Source organism: Ranitomeya imitator, chromosome 7, assembly GCF_032444005.1.
Source record: "Ranitomeya imitator isolate aRanImi1 chromosome 7, aRanImi1.pri, whole genome shotgun sequence".
NCBI classification, from domain to species: Eukaryota; Metazoa; Chordata; class Amphibia; order Anura; family Dendrobatidae; genus Ranitomeya; species Ranitomeya imitator.
This window is the reverse complement of record NC_091288.1, coordinates 176964445-176985990: the sequence shown is the minus strand read 5'-3', so window position 1 is coordinate 176985990 and position 21546 is coordinate 176964445. Positions and strand designations below refer to the sequence as shown.

General features: G+C 45.3%; 1 protein-coding gene across 2 annotated transcripts in view; it reads left to right on the top strand.

The window, feature by feature from the left end:
• Positions 1–21546, top strand: part of ABCC1 (ATP binding cassette subfamily C member 1 (ABCC1 blood group)) — a 145878-nt gene that overhangs the window by 18099 nt on the left and 106233 nt on the right. The window lies entirely within an intron of this gene.

Below are 21546 nucleotides of genomic sequence, written 5' to 3'. Positions count from 1 at the left end.
TTACGTACCCCTGCAGAATGCTTGCTTTCTTGGCCCTTTTTCAGAGAACATGAATGATGACAACAAAACCTCTTCTCCACTCATGGTTAGTGGTTGGGTGAAGCCATGTATTGTCCATCTACTGTGTTTTTTCTCTTTTTAAATCATAATGACAACCCAAAACATTCAAATGACCCTGATCAAAAGTTTGCATACCCCATTTCTTAATACCATGTATTGCCCCCTCTAACATCAATGACAGCTTGAATTTTTTTGTGGTAGCTGTGGATGAGGTTCTTTATTTTCTCAGATGGTAAAGCTGCCCACTCTTCTTGGCAAAAAGCCTCCAGTTCCTGTAAGTTACTGGGCTGTCTAGCAAGAACTGCGTGCTTGAGATCTCATCAGTGGCTCAATGATATTGAGGTCAGGAGACTGAGATGGCCACTCCAGAACCTCCACTTTGTTCTGCTGTAGCCAATGACAGGTCAACTTGGCCTTGTGTTTTGGATCGTTGTCATGTTGTAACGTCCAAGTACAACCCATGCGCAGCTTCCGGGCTGATGATTCCAAATTTGCCTCCAGTATTTGCTGATAAGATGCTGCATTTCTTCAACTTTGACCAAGTTTCCAGTGCCTTTGTAGCTTACACATCCCCAAAACATCACGATCCACCTCCATGCTTTACAGTAGGAATGGTGTTCCTTTCATCATATGCATGTTGACCTCTCTCAAAATGTAACTTTTATGGTTGTAGCCAAAAAGTTCAATTTTTGTCTCATCACTCCAAATTACGGTACCTTGTTCCAGAAGTTTTGAGGCTTGTCTGTGCTGTTTTATGTACTGTAGGCGAGACACTTTGTGGCATTTGAGCAGTAATGGCTTTCTTCTGGCGTCTTGACCATGCAGCCCATTTTTCTTCAAGTGCCTCCTTATTGTGCATCTTGAAACAGCCACACTGCTAGTTTTCAGAGAGTCCAGTATTTCAGCTGATGTTTGTGGGGTTTTTTTTACTTTTGCATCCCGAACAATTTTCCTGGCAGTTGTGGATGACATTTTTGTTGGTCTACCTGACCGTGGTTTTGTTTTTACAGAGCCCCTGATTTTCCATTTGTTAATCACAGTTTGAACGTTGCTGACTGGCATTATCAATTCTTTGGATATCTTTTTGTATCCCTTTCCTGTTTTATACAGTTCAACTACCTTTTTCCCGTAGATCCGTTGACAATTCTTTTGTTTTTTTCCCATGACTGACAATCCAGAAACATCAGTGGCTGGATGAAAGATGCAAGAGTCTGTTTGGATCCCAAAAACTCACTCGGCTTTTATGCGCACACACTGATTACAAGCAAACAGGTCACAGGTGAGGATGTTACCTTTAGTAGCCATTCAAACCCATTTGTGTCAACTTCGGTGCATGTTATCAAACCTAAATCACCAGGGTATGTGAACTTTTGATCAGGGTCATTTGGATGTTTTGGGTTGTCACTATGATTTTAAAAAGAGAAAGCACCGTAGTTTGACAATAAATGGCTTCACCCAACCACTAAACATGAGTGGAGAAAAAGTTTTGGTGGTGTTATTCATATTCTCGGAAAAAAGGCCAAGAAAGCAAATATTCTGCCGGGGTATGTAAACTTTTGAGCACAACTGTATTTATATCTAGGTTAGTTAACTTCTCGATCACCTTCCAACCTGCTCATAAAATTGTCCTTTTACACTGGTGTGCCTTTTTATTGGCAGAGGTTACGATGGGCAGAGGTTGGCAAGTTGTGAATATAAAAGCTTGCAGAATTTAGCTCCCTATACTGTTGTTCAGGCTATTGTGGGACCAAAACTGCCATGTCGTGTGCACTTATATTTGATGCATTAACGCATTGGATTACACGTGAAAATTTAATATAGATTAGGTAGAGTGGTGACCCTTGTCATTTCCCCAGGAGCCAGGCCAGAGTCTTTACAATGTGAGGTGGAACATTAGAAGGTTGAGATTTAATCATCGAAGATCTACGTATATTTAAACATGGCTGTAATTTTTGAATAAGCTGCTTTGAATGCACATGAGGAATAACGCTATTTATGGCATTTATATCACTTGTAACCTGCAGTTTTCACTTTTTTTTTTTTTTTTTTCCCCTCTGCAGTCCCTAGGTCCAGTTTCAGTAGTCACCGAGCTATTGAGTGAATCTAGCTGCTTTGATCACATGTTAATGAGCAGCAGCGTGAAGGGCCATATACAACTGTACTGAGCTGTGTAACTGTGAATCTAGCACTGGGATTAGTAGGGAAAGAAACAAACCACTTACTAGAAACCAGCCTGCACTGTCTGCCCCTCTCTAGTTCTTCCTCACCCTGTCTCCCTCCTCTTTGCATTGACTTCAACAAGCAGTCGCAGTCTGATACATCAGTGCGTGGCCGGTTTTTCAGAGTGAATGCTGATTTCAGAAGTATCTCATAAGTTGACATAAGTTGAGAAATTTTTATTTTTTTTTATACATATTGGTCCTAAAGGAGTGAATATAGAACACATTCACAATAGCAATACCTCAAAAACCTAGTAAATATATACACCAGGCTACAGAATGTTTATGTTCAAAAATAGAAAATTTTATTAACATAAATAGAATAAAATATGCACACACAATAATAAAAACAGGATGCCTCCAATCCAAAACATCGGCACTATGGGTGCTTGACAGGTATGTAGCCTATAATGATTTCACTTTGAAACAAAATATACAAGGATCATTTCCATTATAATCATTATGACTGATATTTTGTGGCTACATAACGATACGTCTATGATCAAGTAGGGTGCTGGGGGGGAGATTGCTATACTCCGGCACTGAAGCTATATAATTGCTAAAAAAGCCTATTATATGTGTATATGTTGTATATAATAATACTAAAAAAGGCCAAGAAAATATGCCTTGTGTATGTATGTATGTATGTATGTATGTATGTGAAGAAGCTTATCGAAACGCGCGTAGGGGTATTTCCCGGCCCAGTGAGTGCTTGGAGGTAACTATGTTTCTCGATTAGGTTGTTGCTGGGGCTTTGGAGTGCTTTTTGCCTTCACTTATCAGGGTTATATATTGGGACCATATTGGTTATGGTTTTTTTGACTATCTATCTCTATGATGTTGCACTTTATTTATCTATATACATTTATACCCTAGTTGTGAGGTGTATATGCTCTGGGAATATATATACTAGCTGAAGAGCCCGGCGTTGCCTGGGCATAGTAAATATCTGTGGTTAGTTATAGCACCTCACTTCTCTTATTTTCCCATCACGCCTCTCATTTTCCCAATCACATCTTTCATTTTCCCCCTCACATCTCTCATTTTCTCCCTCACTCCTCTCATTCCCCCCTAACACTTGTCATTTCAACCTCACATCTGTCATTTTCTGATCACTCCACTATTTGTCCTCACTCCTCTCATTTTGCACTCACACCTTTTCATTTTCACCTCACACCTCTCATTTTCACCTCATCACCTCAGTATATACATGTTTGTCATCTCCCTTATATATAGTATACATCTGTATGTCATCTCCTGTATATAGTATATACCTGTATGTCATCTCCCCTGTATATAGTATATACCTGCTGTGTCATCTCCCTATATATAGTATATACCTGAATGTCATCTCCTTCTATATATAGTATATACCTGTATGTCATCTCCTCCTGTATATAGTATATACCTGTGTCATCTCCTACTGCATATAGTATATACCTGCATGTCATCTTCTATATATAGTATATACCTGTCATCTCCTCCTGTATATATATGTACCTATATGTCATCTCCTCTATATAGTATATACCTATGTGTCATCTCTCCTGTATATAGTATATATCTGTGTCATCTCCCCTGTATATAGTATATACCTGTGTCATCTCCTCCTGTATTAGACCTCGTTCACATGTTATTTGCTCAGTATTTTTACCTCAGTATTTGTAAGCTAAATTGGCAGCCTGATAAATCCCCAGCCAACAGGAAGCCCTCCCCCTGGCAGTATATATTAGCTCACACATACACATAATAGACAGGTCATGTGACTGACAGCTGCCGTATTTCCTATATGGTGCAATTGTTGTAGTTTGTCTGCTTATTAATCAGATTTTTATTTTTGAAGGATAATACCAGACTTGTGTGTGTTTTAGGGCGAGTTTCGTTTGTCAAGTTGTGTGTGTTGAGTTGCGTGTGGCGACATGCATGTAGCGACTTTTGTGAGATGAGTTTTGTGTAGCAACATGCGTGTAGCAACTTTTTGTGTGTCGAGTTGCATGTGACAGGTTAGTGTAGCAAGTTGTGTGCAGCAAGTTTTGCGCATGGCGAGTTTTGCGCGTTGCAAGTATTAGGTGTGGTGCCTTTTGAGTATGTGCAAGTTTTGTGTGAGGCAACTTTTGCATGTGTTGCAACTTTTGTGCATGTGGCAATTTTTCCGCGTGTGCAAGTTTTGCGTGTGGCGAGTTTTTCATGAGGAGAATTCTGCGCGTGGCGAGTTTTGAGTGGCGACTTTTGTGTTTTGACTTTTATGTGGCGAGGTTGGTGTATTTGTGGTGAAATGTGTGCTGAGGGTAATATGTGTTCAAGCACGTGGTAGTGTGTGGCGCATTTTGTGTGTGTTCATATCCCCATGTGTGGTGAGTATCCCATGTCGAGGCCCCACCTTAGCAACTGTACGGTATATACTCTTTGGCGCCATCGCTCTCATTCTTTAAGTCCCCCTTGTTCACATCTGGCAGCTGTCAATTTGCCTCCTACACTTTTCCTTTCATTTTTTCCCCATTATGTAGATAGGGGCAAAATTGTTTGGTGAATTGGAACGCGCGGGGTTAAAATTTCACCTCACAACGAAGCCTATGACGCTCTCAGGGTCCAGACGTGTGACTGTGCAAAATTTTGTTGCTGTAGCTGCGACGCTTCCAACACTTTCCTTTCACTTTTTTCCCCATTATGTAGATAGGGGCAAAATTGTTTGGTGAATTGGAACGCGCGGGGTTAAAATTTCGCCTCACAATATAGCCTATGACGCTCTCGGGGTCCAGACGTGTGACTGTGCAAAATTTTGTGATCATAGACGTATCGTTATGTAGCCACAAAATATCAGTCATAATGATTTATAATGGAAATGATCCTTGTATATTTTGTTTCAAAGTGAAATCATTATAGGCTACATACCTGTCAAGCACCCATAGTGCCGGTGTTTTGGATTGGAGGCATCCTGTTTTTATTATTGTGTGTGCATATTTTATTCTATTTATGTTAATAAAATTTTCTATTTTTGAACATAAACATTCTGTAGCCTGGTGTATATATTTACTAGGTTTTTGAGGTATAAGTTGAGAAAAGTATATTTTGATGATCAGATATGTTAGTTATTTGCTAACTTGTACTGCTGACTTATGCATAGTTTGTTGACTCGTCAGTGAGCCTTTAAAATCTTTGTTTTCTTGTTGTTGTCTGTACAAGTCCCCTCTATAATTTGTAAAGCGCTGCGGAATATGTTGGTGCTATATAAATAAAATTATAAATAAAATTATTTGTTTACATATCGTTGTGTTAATTCAGTCTCCCCCTTTATCCAATCTTACTCCCTTTTTTTTTTTTTTTTTTTCACCCAATTTTCCACATTATGCTAGGTTTTAACAAAGTTGCATGCGTGAAAAATTTTTAATGCAAAAACCGTGTTCTCTGTTGGAACCTTTTGAAGTAGGAGCAGGAACTTCCCCAATCTGAAGGCTATATGCATGTGAGCGTGCCGGCTGGAGACTGATGGTGGAGAAAAGCCCGGCTCTGGTAATGGCACATCGCGTTGTTATGGGACATCTGTAGAACCCACTTGATAGGGTGTCGGTGGATGATTCAGTCTGGGCGGCATCCGGCTGGCACTGCGCTCGCCACATAAGCCAACACTTTATAGTATAATGTCCTCCTCACTGTTGTTGGTGGTTGTGTCTGTAATAAATCGGTGCACACACGTATAAGCTCAGTACTGTCATGCTTCTTCAGCTCTTATAGTAAGTATACTTTTGCATGATTACAGCCTTTTCCGTTACTAGACACTTTGCCTTCCTCTGTAAGTCTTCTCTCGTGCTGCACCTAGGCGTCCGAGGAATGGCTGCCATGTCGCTTATTATTTTTGCACAGGATACTGTAGGGTCGGTGTTGGCTCTGAGCTGGAGGAGCACATCTCGCCATGTTATGTATTGTGTAATGTGAATGAATGGCTGGTAATTGTGTTTGCACAGAGATCCTTTGGGAACACGATGGCGCTGTATTTGGCCGTTGGGGTGTTTGCTTTGCTAAGCCAAAACACACAAATCTTCTATGTGTAATCCTCCGCGCATGCTGCGGGAATAAATCTGTATATTTCATTGGTAGCATGGCATGTAGCCACACAATTAAAGTTCCATCCCAGCATTTGTTTTCCAGAATTGCATGGTCTTATCCTGGACTTTGCGTTAAGGAAGCTTGGTGTAGTCGTAGTCAGACAGCTGCCGGGAGTCTTTTATTTGCCGTAATATATAATGTCTCAAGGGCTTGTTCAGACCAGGCTGCCGTGCGTGACGGATCGGGCACATGAACACACTATAACCAGTGCACGTGGCCATTGGTCTGTATGTCAGAAGCTTGCAGCAATTGGCTTTGTGGTGCAGGATCGGTCGTTTCGAGATGAGCGTTCCTCACTACAAGGAAAGTTCAGGTAGGTATTCAAACTAAACTACAGATGGGGTCTGGTACTGAGGAATGGGGGTCCATAAACCCCTGGTACAACGCCATATTGATAAGGCGCACAAACACATACATTTGGGCTTGTACAGTAGTCGAGCAAAAATGTGCAAACTTTCAGGGGTCACTTTTGAAAGTGTTGGGATAACAGGGAGGAGCGTGGACAACGATGGTCTCTTGGGCCTTTTTAATAAATTTGGTGCCGCTTCCCAAAAAACACTGCTGCTACAATCTCCTCTCCTGACCTCATACACTACCATTAATGATTCCTAGGAAGAGCTCCTCTTGGTGCCACGCTCGGACTTCTGCAGCATGTTGGCACGCACCTAAGCCCCCGCCACAGATCACCTCTGCTGCACCTTTATCCTGGCTTTCTCCTGGCTTTCTCCTTATCTCCCGCTAGCACAGCGATACTTCTCCGTGCGCCACGATAATCCGATTACCGAACGTCCAATTCTATTTTTACCACCGTCGCTTGCTGAAATCCTTGACACTAACATGGCAGAAGGCGGCCGGGGCCGGCACCTTTCCTTGTGTTCTGTTTTTTTACTACTTTTAGTTCATACATGAACGGTAACAAATGTCTAAAAGTTATTCCGCTGCGTGATCCAGAAACTGCGTCGTTGATCTTCCCATGAACCCACCCTGGTGGGGCTTGAGGGGTCAAATAAGGACATGCTGCCTTGGCATGGAGCTGAACTGGGCCATGGCGGGGCAGCTTGTGCCCAGGGATGATGCCAGATGCAAACTGCTGCTCTGACTCAGGAATTGAGCTATAATTGTTCTTGCACAATATTGGTCTATTAGAATCCATTTCTTACTATTACAGTGAGGCCTGTGTTCGAGGGCAAGCGTGCATTTGTTTGCACCATATATTGCATCGCATGTGGTACTGATCCACGTACGACTGTGTGCACGAGGCCTAAGACTGCAGATTAGAAGTCACAAGATTTTCGTGCACTGGGCCACCACAAAGCGACAGAGCGTTTGTATCTTGGGGATAAAATGATCTGACACTAACAGGCACAGACCCTGATTCCAGCAATGTGTCACTTACTTTACTGGGTGCTACAGTTTTGATAAAATCCTGTTTTTCTCTGCTGCAGATCTAGCAGTTCTCAATGGCATGTGAACAAGCCCTAAATGATTGAAGCAGCACAGCTCCGTGTTTTGTGGAGTTGCTGCTGCAAAATATGTGGCTGTCGGCTCTGCTTAAAGGGATATTCCTGACGTCTGAGATGGGAGTACTCTAAATGAGCTGGCTGGGGTATTGGAAAGTAAGAAGTAGAAAGTGAAATGGAGGGATGGACCCGATGTAGCACAGACTGGTCTGTAGTCCGTGTATAGCGGGTTTATAGAGGGATAGGAATAGCCCTTTAACTACATGATGCACAATCGCCATCCCTACTTGCTCTTCCCCCGACACAGCGAAGGGGAGATGTACTTTATTTGGCCTTGAGTGATTGGATTTTCCTCCCTTGCAGATGATTTTGCAATATTTCCTGGCCGCGCTTACATGTGAGTGACAGCACTCGTCTGTGACAGAATTTCCCAGAACCCAAGTTTCGGTTGTGCCTCCAAATGTTTCTGTTCCTATCCCCGAGGCTTCTCTGGATCACAAGTGCAAGACACAAATGAATGGTCGCCCCAATATCAGTGACTTTGTTATAGAATAGTTTCTCCTAGAATCAGAAAAGTTTTGGATTCTGTCCTCTGGCCGCCGGTTAAGACATTTAGTCATTTCTTTCCTATTTATAGCTGTCTGTTCCCGTAATGACTAATAGTCTCCTTTATTCATTCCGCCGGATTGTTGTCTGTCTCTTCCAGTTGTGCCTAGTTATGTAGGGGTGTAATCGGGGGCAGGGATCGCTCTGCTCCGAGTGCTATTAGATGCAATTGGAAATGCTGCATTTCATATATATATATATTTTTTTAAAGGTTATTCTTTCTTTGGTTCTGATAATCCGCCCCTTTTACTGGCCGGCGTACAGTGCTACCTCTCCCCCTGTATTGGATGCTACAGCAGTCATGGAGCGGTAGATGTTCACTAACCACTGATCACTTTACTTTAGTCTATGGACAATAGTATGGAGGTCTGTGCATAATATTGGATCTACCATACGAGTATGTGCCCTTTGGTTTTGGCAAGAATGCAAAACCCCCCGTTATCAGTGATGTGGGTAAAGGGGCCCAGCGGAGTGCAGTCCTCAAAAGTGCTCGTCCTTTATGGGTCTAGGAGCCCCCTACATGACAGTGTACAGGGCCTTCCTTTATGTCTGATACAGGGAGTATCCAAATCCCTTATTTTTGCCGCTTCTTGCTTGGATTTCCCACCGACTCCCATTATACTCGTTACTCGAAACGCGTATCGGACCATTAGGAATTGTTCGAAACGAGCAGCCGAGCGTTTTAGTGCTAACTCAACCCTAATCAGAACACATCTAAAGGTAGACTTTTTTTTTTTGTTTTTTTTGTGACCACCACTTTTAAAGAGGATCAATCAGTTTTTTTTGCTCTTCTGTTCCCGATGATGCTTCCCTGAATATTACGTTTAATTTATTTTTTTCCTAAATCCGCCCTATGGTTTCAAAGATTTTGGCCTTTTTGTTTAGTGTTCATTTTTATGGTCCTTACCAGGAGGCGTGTCTTAGCGGTATTGGAGGCGTGTCTTAGTGGTTTCGGGCAGCATGTCTTAGTGGTACCGGGGGCGTGTCTTTAGACTTTTCTCAATGCCCTGTGAGCCACACCTCCCTTGGGAAGACCCGAATAATTAGTGGTAAACCAGAAGGCCTATATCTCTGAAACTGTATGGCGGATGTACACAAACAATGGGAAACTCGGTGAAGCAGCGTGAATATAGGAGCAAAAACTGTCCGCTTTTTGATCTGGTGATAGGTCCCCTTTAATATACACTTTCTCCAGCCTTCTCCCTTTTTATAATACACTAGATGGTGGCCCGATTCGAACGCATCGGGTATTCTAGAATATGTCTGTAGTTTATTTATGAAGATTTAAGAATAATGCAATGAATACACAGGATTTTCCGGGTAAAATATATACATAATCAGTGAAGCGTGGTTCAAATCCAGGGCCAATTTGCGGCTGGACTGCGCCTGACGCTGATTGATCTTGCCAATTGCAAGCGACCAATCAGCGACGTGGGATTTCCATTACAGACCAACAGACAGAATTAGATGATTATATAGTACAGTGTTCCCCCAACTCCGGTCCTCAAGAGCCACCAACAGGTCTTGTTTTCAGGATTTCCTTAGTTATAGCACAGGTGATAATTGCATCACATGGACAGGCAAGCATTCAATCACCTGTGCATTACTGAGGATATCCTCAAAACATGACCTGCTGGTGGCTCTTGAGGACTGGAGTTGGAGAACACTGATATAGTAGATACCCGATGCGTTTCTTTAGACGCCCATAAGGCGTTCGATAGTGTGGAGTGGGGATATCTCTGGCAGGTGTTGCGGTGTATGGGGTTTGGCCTGCAGTTTGTGTCCTGGATTCGGCTGATGTACTCGAGGCCAGGGTTAGGGTGAACGGGGAGTTGTCACGGACTATACAATTAGCTAGAGGGACGAGGCAGGGGTGTCCGCTCTCTCCTCTTTTGTTTGCTCTGGCTGTGGAACCATTGGCTGCTAAACTTCGACGGTCTGATGAGGTGTCTGGGAAATTTAGGCAGATTAACTCCCTGTTCAGGAATTTGATATGGGGGAGACAACATCCGCGTATCAAACTGGAGACACTTCAGCAACCCAAGGAAGATGGGGGCTTGGCATTGCCTAACCCTGAAGTATATTTTGTTGCGCCCAGAGTCAGCACCTAAAGGGCTGGGCGCATGAAGGGTCGTTTGAGGCGGTACAGCAATTAATGGAAAAGGTGACAAAAGAAGGCCAGCAATACAATGTCTGGAGGATGGATCCCTGGGGGCTTTGGGGAAATTGTATCTGTGTTATTGATATGTAAGCTGTGGGGTAGGCTGAAATATATACATGGGATTACGGGTCTGACCAGATTCTCCTCTTTATGGCATAATTTACAGGAGTTTGTGGCATTGGGGGTACGAACAGAATGGCAGGCCAAGGGGTTCAATGCGTGTATCAGATAATTGAACGGGGAGAGTTGAAATCCTTTTCCCAATTGCAGGCGGAGTTTGGTCTTGGGCCTGCGGGGGAATATCAGTATTTGCGGATGAGACACACATTTGGAGTCGGAGGTATTAGAGTTCATAGGGATATAGTGTTAGAGTATGTGTGTAGTGAAGGGACTACTGGGGGGGTTATTTCTACTCTGTATAAAGACCTGCTGCATACTTTCCTCTTAGGGTACCCAATAATGGCGAGAGCTAAGTGGGAGAGGGATCTGGGCCCAATGGAGAACGAGACTTGGGAGTCGGTGCTAGAATGGGTCCCATGATTGTCACTGAGCGAACCGTATAGGCTGTCACAGCTTTATGTAATACACAGCATGGGCGGACATACCGCCTGTTCAACCTGTGCAACCGCACAGGGGCCCAGAGCAGGAGGGGGCCCCCAACGGGCATGCAAAGCAGTGAATGTGAATGACAGCCGGCGGTAGTATTACTGCTAACAGGAGAAGCAGGGGGGCCCGCTCTGCTGCACGCATGTGATATGACAGTTAAACAGGCCCCCCTCCTCACCTGCTAGCATATATTATGCTGCTGTCCAGCCGGCTGTCACTGCTGTGGTCTGCGGTGAGGTGACTGGTAGCAGACGCTGGACCAGGAAGAGAGGAGTCACTGAAGCTTGCTCAGGACCTGTGATGAGGTCACAGGAGGGGAGGAGTCAGGACTCACATGATCAGGGGCTTCCGTGTATTGCAGGACTCTGCTGTGCTGTCATGGTGCTAGACGGTAAGCTTATGTGTAATGTCCGGAGTTGTTTACAGTGTGGATGTAGGAGAGCCGTGTGTGTATCAGGTGTACAGAGCGGAGCCGTGTGTGCGCGTATGAGGTGTACGGAGCGGAGCCGTGTGTGCGTATGAGGTGTACGGAGCGGAGCCGTGTGTGCGCGTATGAGGTGTACGGAGCGGAGCCGTGTGTGCGCGTATGAGGTGTACGGAGCGGAGCCGTGTGTGCGCGTATGAGGTGTACGGAGCGGAGCCGTGTGTGCGCGTATGAGGTGTACGGAGCGGAGCCGTGTGTGCGCGTATGAGGTGTACGGAGCGGAGCCGTGTGTGCGCGTATGAGGTGTACGGAGCGGAGCCGTGTGTGCGCGTATGAGGTGTACGGAGCGGAGCCGTGTGTGCGCGTATGAGGTGTACGGAGCGGAGCCGTGTGTGCGCGTATGAGGTGTACGGAGCGGAGCCGTGTGTGCGCGTATGAGGTGTACGGAGCGGAGCCGTGTGTGCGCGTATGAGGTGTACGGAGCGGAGCCGTGTGTGCGCGTATGAGGTGTACGGAGCGGAGCCGTGTGTGCGCGTATGAGGTGTACGGAGCGGAGCCGTGTGCGCGTATGAGGTGTACGGAGCGGAGCCGTGTGTGCGCGTATGAGGTGTACGGAGCGGAGCCGTGTGTGCGCGTATGAGGTGTACGGAGCGGAGCCGTGTGTGCGCGTATGAGGTGTACGGAGCGGAGCCGTGTGTGCGCGTATGAGGTGTACGGAGCGGAGCCGTGTGTGCGCGTATGAGGTGTACGGAGCGGAGCCGTGTGTGCGCGTATGAGGTGTACGGAGCGGAGCCGTGTGTGCGCGTATGAGGTGTACGGAGCGGAGCCGTGTGTGCGCGTATGAGGTGTACGGAGCGGAGCCGTGTGTGCGCGTATGAGGTGTACGGAGCGGAGCCGTGTGTGCGCGTATGAGGTGTACGGAGCGGAGCCGTGTGTGCGCGTATGAGGTGTACGGAGCGGAGCCGTGTGTGCGCGTATGAGGTGTACGGAGCGGAGCCGTGTGTGCGCGTATGAGGTGTACGGAGCGGAGCCGTGTGTGCGCGTATGAGGTGTACGGAGCGGAGCCGTGTGTGCGCGTATGAGGTGTACGGAGCGGAGCCGTGTGTGCGCGTATGAGGTGTACGGAGCGGAGCCGTGTGTGCGCGTATGAGGTGTACGGAGCGGAGCCGTGTGTGCGCGTATGAGGTGTACGGAGCGGAGCCGTGTGTGCGCGTATGAGGTGTACGGAGCGGAGCCGTGTGTGCGCGTATGAGGTGTACGGAGCGGAGCCGTGTGTGCGCGTATGAGGTGTACGGAGCGGAGCCGTGTGTGCGCGTATGAGGTGTACGGAGCGGAGCCGTGTGTGCGCGTATGAGGTGTACGGAGCGGAGCCGTGTGTGCGCGTATGAGGTGTACGGAGCGGAGCCGTGTGTGCGCGTATGAGGTGTACGGAGCGGAGCCGTGTGTGCGCGTATGAGGTGTACGGAGCGGAGCCGTGTGTGCGCGTATGAGGTGTACGGAGCGGAGCTGTGTGTGCGCGTATGAGGTGTACGGAGCGGAGCTGTGTATGCAAGGTGTACGGAACAGAGCCGCGTGTGTAGAAGTAAATATGTGTGGCCATTATACAGTATGGAGCGCTATGTGTGGCCATTATACAGTATGGAGCGCTATGTGTGGCCATTATACAGCGGAGCTGTGTATGCAAGGTGTACGGAGCAGAGCCGCGTGTGTAGAAGTAAATATGTGTGGCCATTATACAGTATGTAGCATCATGTGCGGCCATTATACAGTATGGAGCGCTATGTGTGGCCATTATACAATATGGAGCACTGTGTGGTCATATTTTTTTGTTTATAATTACTGTTTATGAAACAGTGTGATCAGCAATGCTAAATGGCTGTGGTTCGGATGTGGATATGGGTGTGACTAGTTGTGAAATGGGTGTGGTCAGAGGCATGGCTTAAAATTTGCCGCTACACGCGGCGCAAACTTTATCCCTCTCTCCCCTCTTCAAAAGTTGGGAGGTATGATTTAACTGCGCCCCTACTTGTATATGTTTGAGGAAAAGGTGTGTGTGAATGGGTGTGGCTTACAAAATGGGTGTGGTTTTCCTACACACAAACACAGAACCTGTTGTTAAAAATTTGAATCCCACCCTTGCCTATATGTTTACATAACTTTGTTGCGCTATTGGGGGGGGCCCCGGGAAGATTTCTTGCACAGGGGCCCTCTGCAGTCTGTGTCCGCCCCTGATACACAGAGTTTACAAATCTCCGAAGGTGTTATATAAGGCTGGTTTGCGTGATGATTCTGAATGCCCTAGGTGTAAATCTACAGATGCTGATATACTCCATATGATGTGGATGTGTCCGAGACTGGCTGCCTTTTGGTTGGTAGTTTTGAGTCGTATGGATGCGCGGTGCCAAGGGACCCGGTGGTGTGCTTGTTGGGGTGTGTGGATGAGATTGGAGTGGATAACAACCTAAAGATAGCTATAGCCAGATTGCTGTATATGGCCCGGAAGGTAATAGCACGAAATTGGATCAGAGAAGAATCGCCTTCGAGAAGAGAATTCCTCCAATATGTGAAGCAGGGCCTGACACTGGAAAAGGGGTTTTATCAGAAAAGAGGGAAAATTGAAATGTTCAATAAATTGTGGTCTCCGTGGATTGCAATGGGATAGGTTTGTTATAGAGAATGGGTGAATCAAAGTCCTAAATTGGTGAAAATGTGACACGTAGCCTACGGTCCTAACTGAGGGGTTAGTCACTATAGATTTAATGATGGAATTATTAAACAAGGTGGGCTGTCTTACTAGGAGGGGGCGGGATATGTTGGGGAATGAGGGGGGTCTTTTGGGGGGAAAACTTTGTATTGAAAATAAGAATGTAACATGTCAATTGTAATATTGTTCTTACTAAAAATTTATTTGAGTTAAAAAAAAGATACCCGATGCGTTAGAATCGGGCCACCATCTAGTATTCATATAAACATTGGTGCTTACATTTGTTTTAACCCATTGGGCACACTGCCATTGTTTTTCTCATGTCTTTAGTTTAAAAGTCAAAACTTGTTTTCTACAGGATGACTAATAGTTTTCAAAGACACCATTTATTTTACCATATGATCAACTTAAATACGGGGAAAAATTTTATTCTCTCCCTTACACACTGTCCTCCATGTTATTCTCGCCCTCCCAGAAGGTCCTTCATGTTATTCTCGCCCTCAGACTGACCTCCATGGTATTCTCTCCCTCACACACTGTCCTCCATGTTATTCTCGCCCTCACACACTGTCCTCCATGTTATTCTCGTTCTAGTATATGTATGTAGTTTATTTATGAACGCTGATTGGTCGCGGCCGGCCGATCAGCGACGCAGGATTTCGGTTACAAACAGACACTTAGACAAATATATATATACTAGATTGTGGCCCGCTAGGCCTCGACCAATCTGCAACGGGCACAGCGACGATGATGTCATAATGGTTGCCATGGCGACGATGATGTCATAAAGGTTGCCTCGATCAATCAATGACGGACACATTCTGCCGCGAATTCTGGAATCATCATTGTCCATATATTACAGGGACATGCATATTCTAGAATACCCGATGCGTTAGAATCGGGCCACAATCTAGTCTATATATATATAATTGTCTAAGGGTTTTTCCGTCTCTGTCTGTCTGTCTGTCTGTCTGTCTGTCTGTCTGTCTGTCTGTCCTGGAAATCCCGGGTCTCTGATTGGTCGAGGCCGCCAGGCCTCGACCAATCAGAGACCGGCACAGCATCGACGTAGAAATCCCGCGTCTCTGGTCGAGGCCTGGCGGCCTCGACCAATCAGTCAGCAACGGGCACAGCGACGATGATGTCATAAAGGACGTAGACATCTCACGTTTCTGATTCAGCGACGGGCACAGTATCGGCGTAGATGTCATAATGGTTGCCATGGCGACGATGGTGTCATAAAGGTTGCCTCGACCAATCAGCGACGGGCACAGTGTGCCGCGAATTCTGGAATCATCATTGTCCATATACTACGGGGACATGCATATTCTAGAATACCCGATGCGTTAGAATCGGGCCACAATCTAGTTCTAGAATATGCATGTCCCCAGAGACGCAGGATTTCCAGGACAGACAGACAGAAAGACAGACAGACAAACGGAAAAACCCTTAGACAATTATATATATAGATTAACAAAAAATGCTACTTAAAGGGGTGTTCTGAATATGATGATGTCATAAAGGACGTAGAAATCCCACGTTTCTGATTCAGTGACGGGAACAGTATCGACGTAGATGTCATAATGGTTGCCATGGCGACCATTAAAGGTCATAAAGGTTGCCTCGACCAATCAGCGACGGGCACAGTCTGCCGCGAATTCTGGAATCATCATTGTCCATATACTACGGGGACATGCATATTCTGGAATACCCGATGCGTTAGAATCGGGCCACAATCTAGTATATATATAATTGTCTAGGGGTTTTTCCGTCTGTCTGTCTGTCTGTCCTGGAAATCCCGGCTCTCTGATTGGTCAATCAGAGACCGGCACAGCATCGACGTAGAAATCCTGCGTCTCTGATTGGTCGAGGCCACCAGGCCTCGACCAATCAGCAACGGGCACAGTGACGATGATGTCATAAAGGACGTAGACATCCCGCGTCTGGTCGTATCGACGTAGATGTCATAATGGTTGCCATGGCGACTATGTCATAAAGGTTGCCTCGACCAATCAGCGACGGGCACAGTCTGCCGCGAATTCTGGAATCATCATTGTCCATATACTACGGGGACATGCATATTCTAGAATACCCGATGCGTTAGAATCGGGCCACAATCTAGTTATATATATATAGACTAGATTGTGGCCCGATTCTAACGCATCGGGTGTTCTAGAATATGCATGTCCACGGAGTATATTGCCGAGCCACGGAGTATATTGCCAAGCCACGGAGTATATTGCCGAGCCACGGAGTATATTGCCGAGCCACGGAGTATATTGCCGAGCCACGGAGTATATTGCCGAGCCACGGAGTATATTGCCGAGCCACGGAGTATATTGCCGAGCCACGGAGTATATTGCCGAGCCACGGAGTATATTGCCGAGCCACGGAGTATATTGCCGAGCCACGGAGTATATTGCCGAGCCACGGAGTATATTGCCGAGCCACGGAGTATATTGCCGAGCCACGGAGTATATTGCCGAGCCACGGAGTATATTGCCGAGCCACGGAGTATATTGCCGAGCCACGGAGTATATTGCCGAGCCACGGAGTATATTGCCGAGCCACGGAGTATATTGCCGAGCCACGGAGTATATTGCCGAGCCACGGAGTATATTGCCGAGCCACGGAGTATATTGCCGAGCCACGGAGTATATTGCCGAGCCACGGAGTATATAGAACAGAGCCACGGAGTATATAGAACAGAGCCACGGAGTATATAGAACAGAGCCACGGAGTATATAGAACAGAGCCACGGAGTATAGAGACTTAAAAAAAACAAAAACAAAAACATATACTTACCTTCCGAAGGCCCGTTAAAGTCCTGCTATACTCTCCATCCGCCGCCTTTCCCGCTCCTCGGGACGCTCCCGGGATCGCTCCATTGCAAGCGGCAGCTTCCGGTCCCAGGGACCTGTGATGACGTTGCGGTCACATGACCGTGACGTCACGGCAGGTCCTTGTCGTAAATAGTTGGGGGGACACGGGGTTAATAGCAGTGGTAACGGAGTGCGTTACACCGCGGACCGTTACCGCTGCCATTAACCCTGTGTGAGCGGAGGGGATTATGGGGCGGGCGTAGGGGAGGGACTAATTGGACTGTGCCCGTCGCTGATTGGTCCCGGCAGACAGACGGAAGTGACCCTTAGACAATTATATATATATATATATATATATATATATATATATATATATATATATATATATATATATATTGTGGTAATGTGCTATGTTGCAGGTCAGAGGCAGACGCTGTGTATTCCCTTTATTTTGAGTTTGTCATTGCACATGTGGCAGAGCAGACGTGAAGGTTAGATCCTGGTACCCTGTAGGAGGAAGTGGGCCTCTTCTCAGAAGGTGCTGCAGACATACTTGCAGAGTTCATGGAGTTCATTATGGGGCCCTTTGCATTGTGTATTCTGGTAACTTTCCATTATGAATACAAGGTTTCTTCAGACATATATATATTTTTTTACTTTACAGCCTGTGGTCATTCTGTATATATTATATAATTATTATTCATGCTCCAAATTGTGGAATTTGAGCTAGTATTTTTCATTATTATTTCTTTAATTATGTACAAGTCGTCATAGCAAAAGTCCCTGGGAATGACATCTAAGGGCTTGTGGCAATTTTTTCCTCTTTTTTTTTTTTTTTTTTTCTTTTTTTTTTTTTCACCCATTGGTTTTGGAATCGCAATGTAGTAAGTTTGGCCCTGTTACTGGATCTATGTAGTACATGTGGCCCTGTTACTGGATCTATGTAGTACATGTGGCCCTGTTACTGGATCTATGTAGTACATTTGGCCCTGTTACTGGATCTATGTAGTATGTTTGGTCCTGTTACTGGATCTATACAGTATGTTTGGTCCTGTTACTGGATCTATGTAGTACGTTTGGTCCTGTTTCTAGATCTGTGTAGTAGCTGGAGTCTGGTTAACATTTATGTGCTAAAACTGATGTGTCGGAGGCGATGAACAGTTCTCAGTTATGTCTAAATACTGGTTTACGGAAAAAATGGCGACCAACTTGAATCATTGAAAAATTCCCCTCATTACTGACCGTGATCCCTGCTAGTGTAAATATTAAGAATGTAGACGTTCTGCAGCTTTGAAGGACTCTGTGATGTATTGGTGAGATTTTTCAGAATCCCGTCCATCCGGAGCTCACGAGGATTGTGCTGCGTGCGATGACTCGACACAGCATGACTAAGCAAATCCGAAATACTCTGTGACCTCTGTCTGTGTTTTCTATGAAACCCTCCACTGTGTATAAACAATGCTGAATGCCACAAATTAACCGCACTGTAAGTGCCTGGATGGAGGCCAGACCCTGGGATTTACACCTGCTATCAAAGGGGAAATGGTTCTTTCTTAAGGGGGAATGTGCTTTGTGCCGTAGTCCTAGATAAAATCCTGCAGTATGTTTTATATATACTAGCTGAAGAGCCTGGTGTTGCCTGGGCATAGTAAATATCTGTGGTTAGTTATAGCACCTCACGTCTCTTATTTTCCCCCTCACATCTCTCATTCCCCCCCTCACTCCTCTCATTCCCCCCTAACACTTGTCATTTCGACCTCACATCTGTCATTTCGACCTCACATCTGTCATTTCCCGATCACTCCACTATTTTTCCTCACTCCTCTCATTTTGCACTCACACCTTTTCATTTTCACCTCAGTATATACATGTTTGTCATCTCCCTTATATATAGTATACACCTGTGTCATCTCCTGTATATAGTATATACCTGTATGTCATCTCCCCTGTAAATAGTATATACCTGCTGTCATCTCCTCCTCTATATACCTATGTCATCTCCTCTTTTATATAGTATATAACTGTATGTCATCTCTTCCTGTATATAGTATATACCTGTCATCTCCTCCTGTATATAGTATATACGCGTGTCATCTCCCCTGTATATACCTGTCATCTCCTCCTGTATATAGTATGTACCTGTGTCATCTCCTCCTGTATATAGTATGTACCTGTGTCATCTCCTCCTGTATATAGTATGTACCTGTGTCATCTCCTCCTGTATATAGTATATACCTGTGTCATCTCCTCCTGTATATACCTGCGTCATCTCCTCCTGTATATAGTATATACCTGTGTCATCTCCTCCTGTATATAGTATATATGTGTGTCATCTCCCCTGTATATAGTATATACCTGTGTGATCTCCTGTATTAGACCTCTTTCACACGTTATTTGCTCAGTATTTTTACCTCAGTATTTGTAAGATAAATTGGCAGCCTGATAAATCCCCAGCCAACAGGAAGCCCTCCCCCTGGCAGTATATATTAGCTCACACATACACATAATAGACAGGTCATGTGACTGACAGCTGCCGTATTTCCTATATGGTGCATTTGTTGCTCTTGTAGTTTGTCTGCTTATTACCGTAATCAGATTTTTATTTTTGAAGGATAATACCAGACTTGTGTGTGTTTTAGGGCGAGTTTCATGTGTCAAGTTGTGTGTGTGTTGAGTTGCATGTGGCGACATGCATGTAGCGACTTTTGTGAGATGAGTTTTGTGTGGCGACATGCGTGTAGCAACTTTTTGTCGAGTTGCATGTGACAGGTTAGTGTAGCAAGTTGTGTGCAGCAAGTTTTGCGTATGGCGAGTTTTATGTGTGGTGCCTTTTGAGTATGTGCTAGTTTTGTGTGAGGCAACTTTTGCATGTGTTGCAACTTTTGTGCATGTGGCAATTTTTCCGCGCGTGGCGAGTTTTGAGCGGCGACTTTTGTGTTTTGACTTTTATGTGGCGAGGTTGGTGTATGTGTGGTGAAATGTGTGCTGAGGGTGGTATGTGTGTTCAAGCACGTGGTAGTGTGTGGCGCATTTTGTGTGTGTGTTCATATCTCCGTGTGTGGTGAGTATCCCATGTCAGGGCCCCACCTTAACAACTGATCGGTATATACTCTTTGGCGCCATCGCTCTCATTCTTTAAGTCCCCCTTGTTCACATCTGGCAGCTGTCAATTTGCCTCCAACAATTTTCCTTTCACTTTTTCCCCATTATGTAGATAGGGGCAAAATTGTTTGGTGAATTGGAATGCGCGGGGTTAAAATTTCGCCTCCCAACATAGCCTATGACGCTCTCGGGGTCCAGACGTGTGACTGTGCAAAATTTTGTGGCTGTAGCTGCGACTGTGCAGATGCCTATCCCGGACGCACGCACGCACGCACGCACGCACGCACGCACGCACGCACGCACACACGCACACACACACACACACACACACACACACACACACACCTTTATATATTAGATATGAGATGTATATAACATGGGATACTTAATTGAAACTATTTTGATTAAAATAAGTGTAAGCCATGCCACCACAAGGTGACCCCAATCAGGATAATAATAATAATAATTTTTATTTATATAGCGCCAACATATTCCGCAGCGCTTTACAAATTATAGAGGGGACTTGCACAGACAATAGACATTACAGCATAACAGAAATACAGTTCAAAACAGATACCAGGAGGAGTGAGGGCCCTGCTCGCAAGCTTACAAACTATGAGGAAAAGGGGAGACACGAGAGGTGGATGGTAACAATTGCTTTAGTTATTCGGACCGGCCATAGTGTAAGGCTCAGGTGTTCATGTAAAGCAGCATGAACCAGTTATCTGCCTAAGTATGTAGCAGTACAGACAAAGAGGGCTATTAACTGCATAAAGTGAATGAGAACATTCATCATTTTTTTTTTTTTTTAAATAGGCCACACAGGGATCGTTACGTTAATGCAGGATGAACACTAACTCTAGTCGTTCACCTCGCGGTGCCATGAGGGCCTTCCAACACTGAGATGAGATGACTTGTCTTTATCCACTTGACTACCTCCATGAATGATAGATGGTGAATGATGTCATTCCAAAATACATTTGTGCTAGAAGTAGACAAGTAGTATATGGCTATATGATGAGAGAAGAATAAAGTTATGGCTCTTGGAAGAAAGGGAGGAAAAAATGAAAGCACAAGAACGAGAATTGCTTCTATAAAGCGGGTAACCTTTATGTTGGAGGTGCTCTGTAGCTCTGGAGGATCTTGTGATTGGTGCATGGACCGTCCACGTTGCTATTAATGCTGCCTGCTAACGTCTCACTGATGTTCTGTGACACGAAACCCTCTGTTCTTCTACCAACAAGAAATGATTCCTTGTGTTTTTTTTGTATTTTTCTA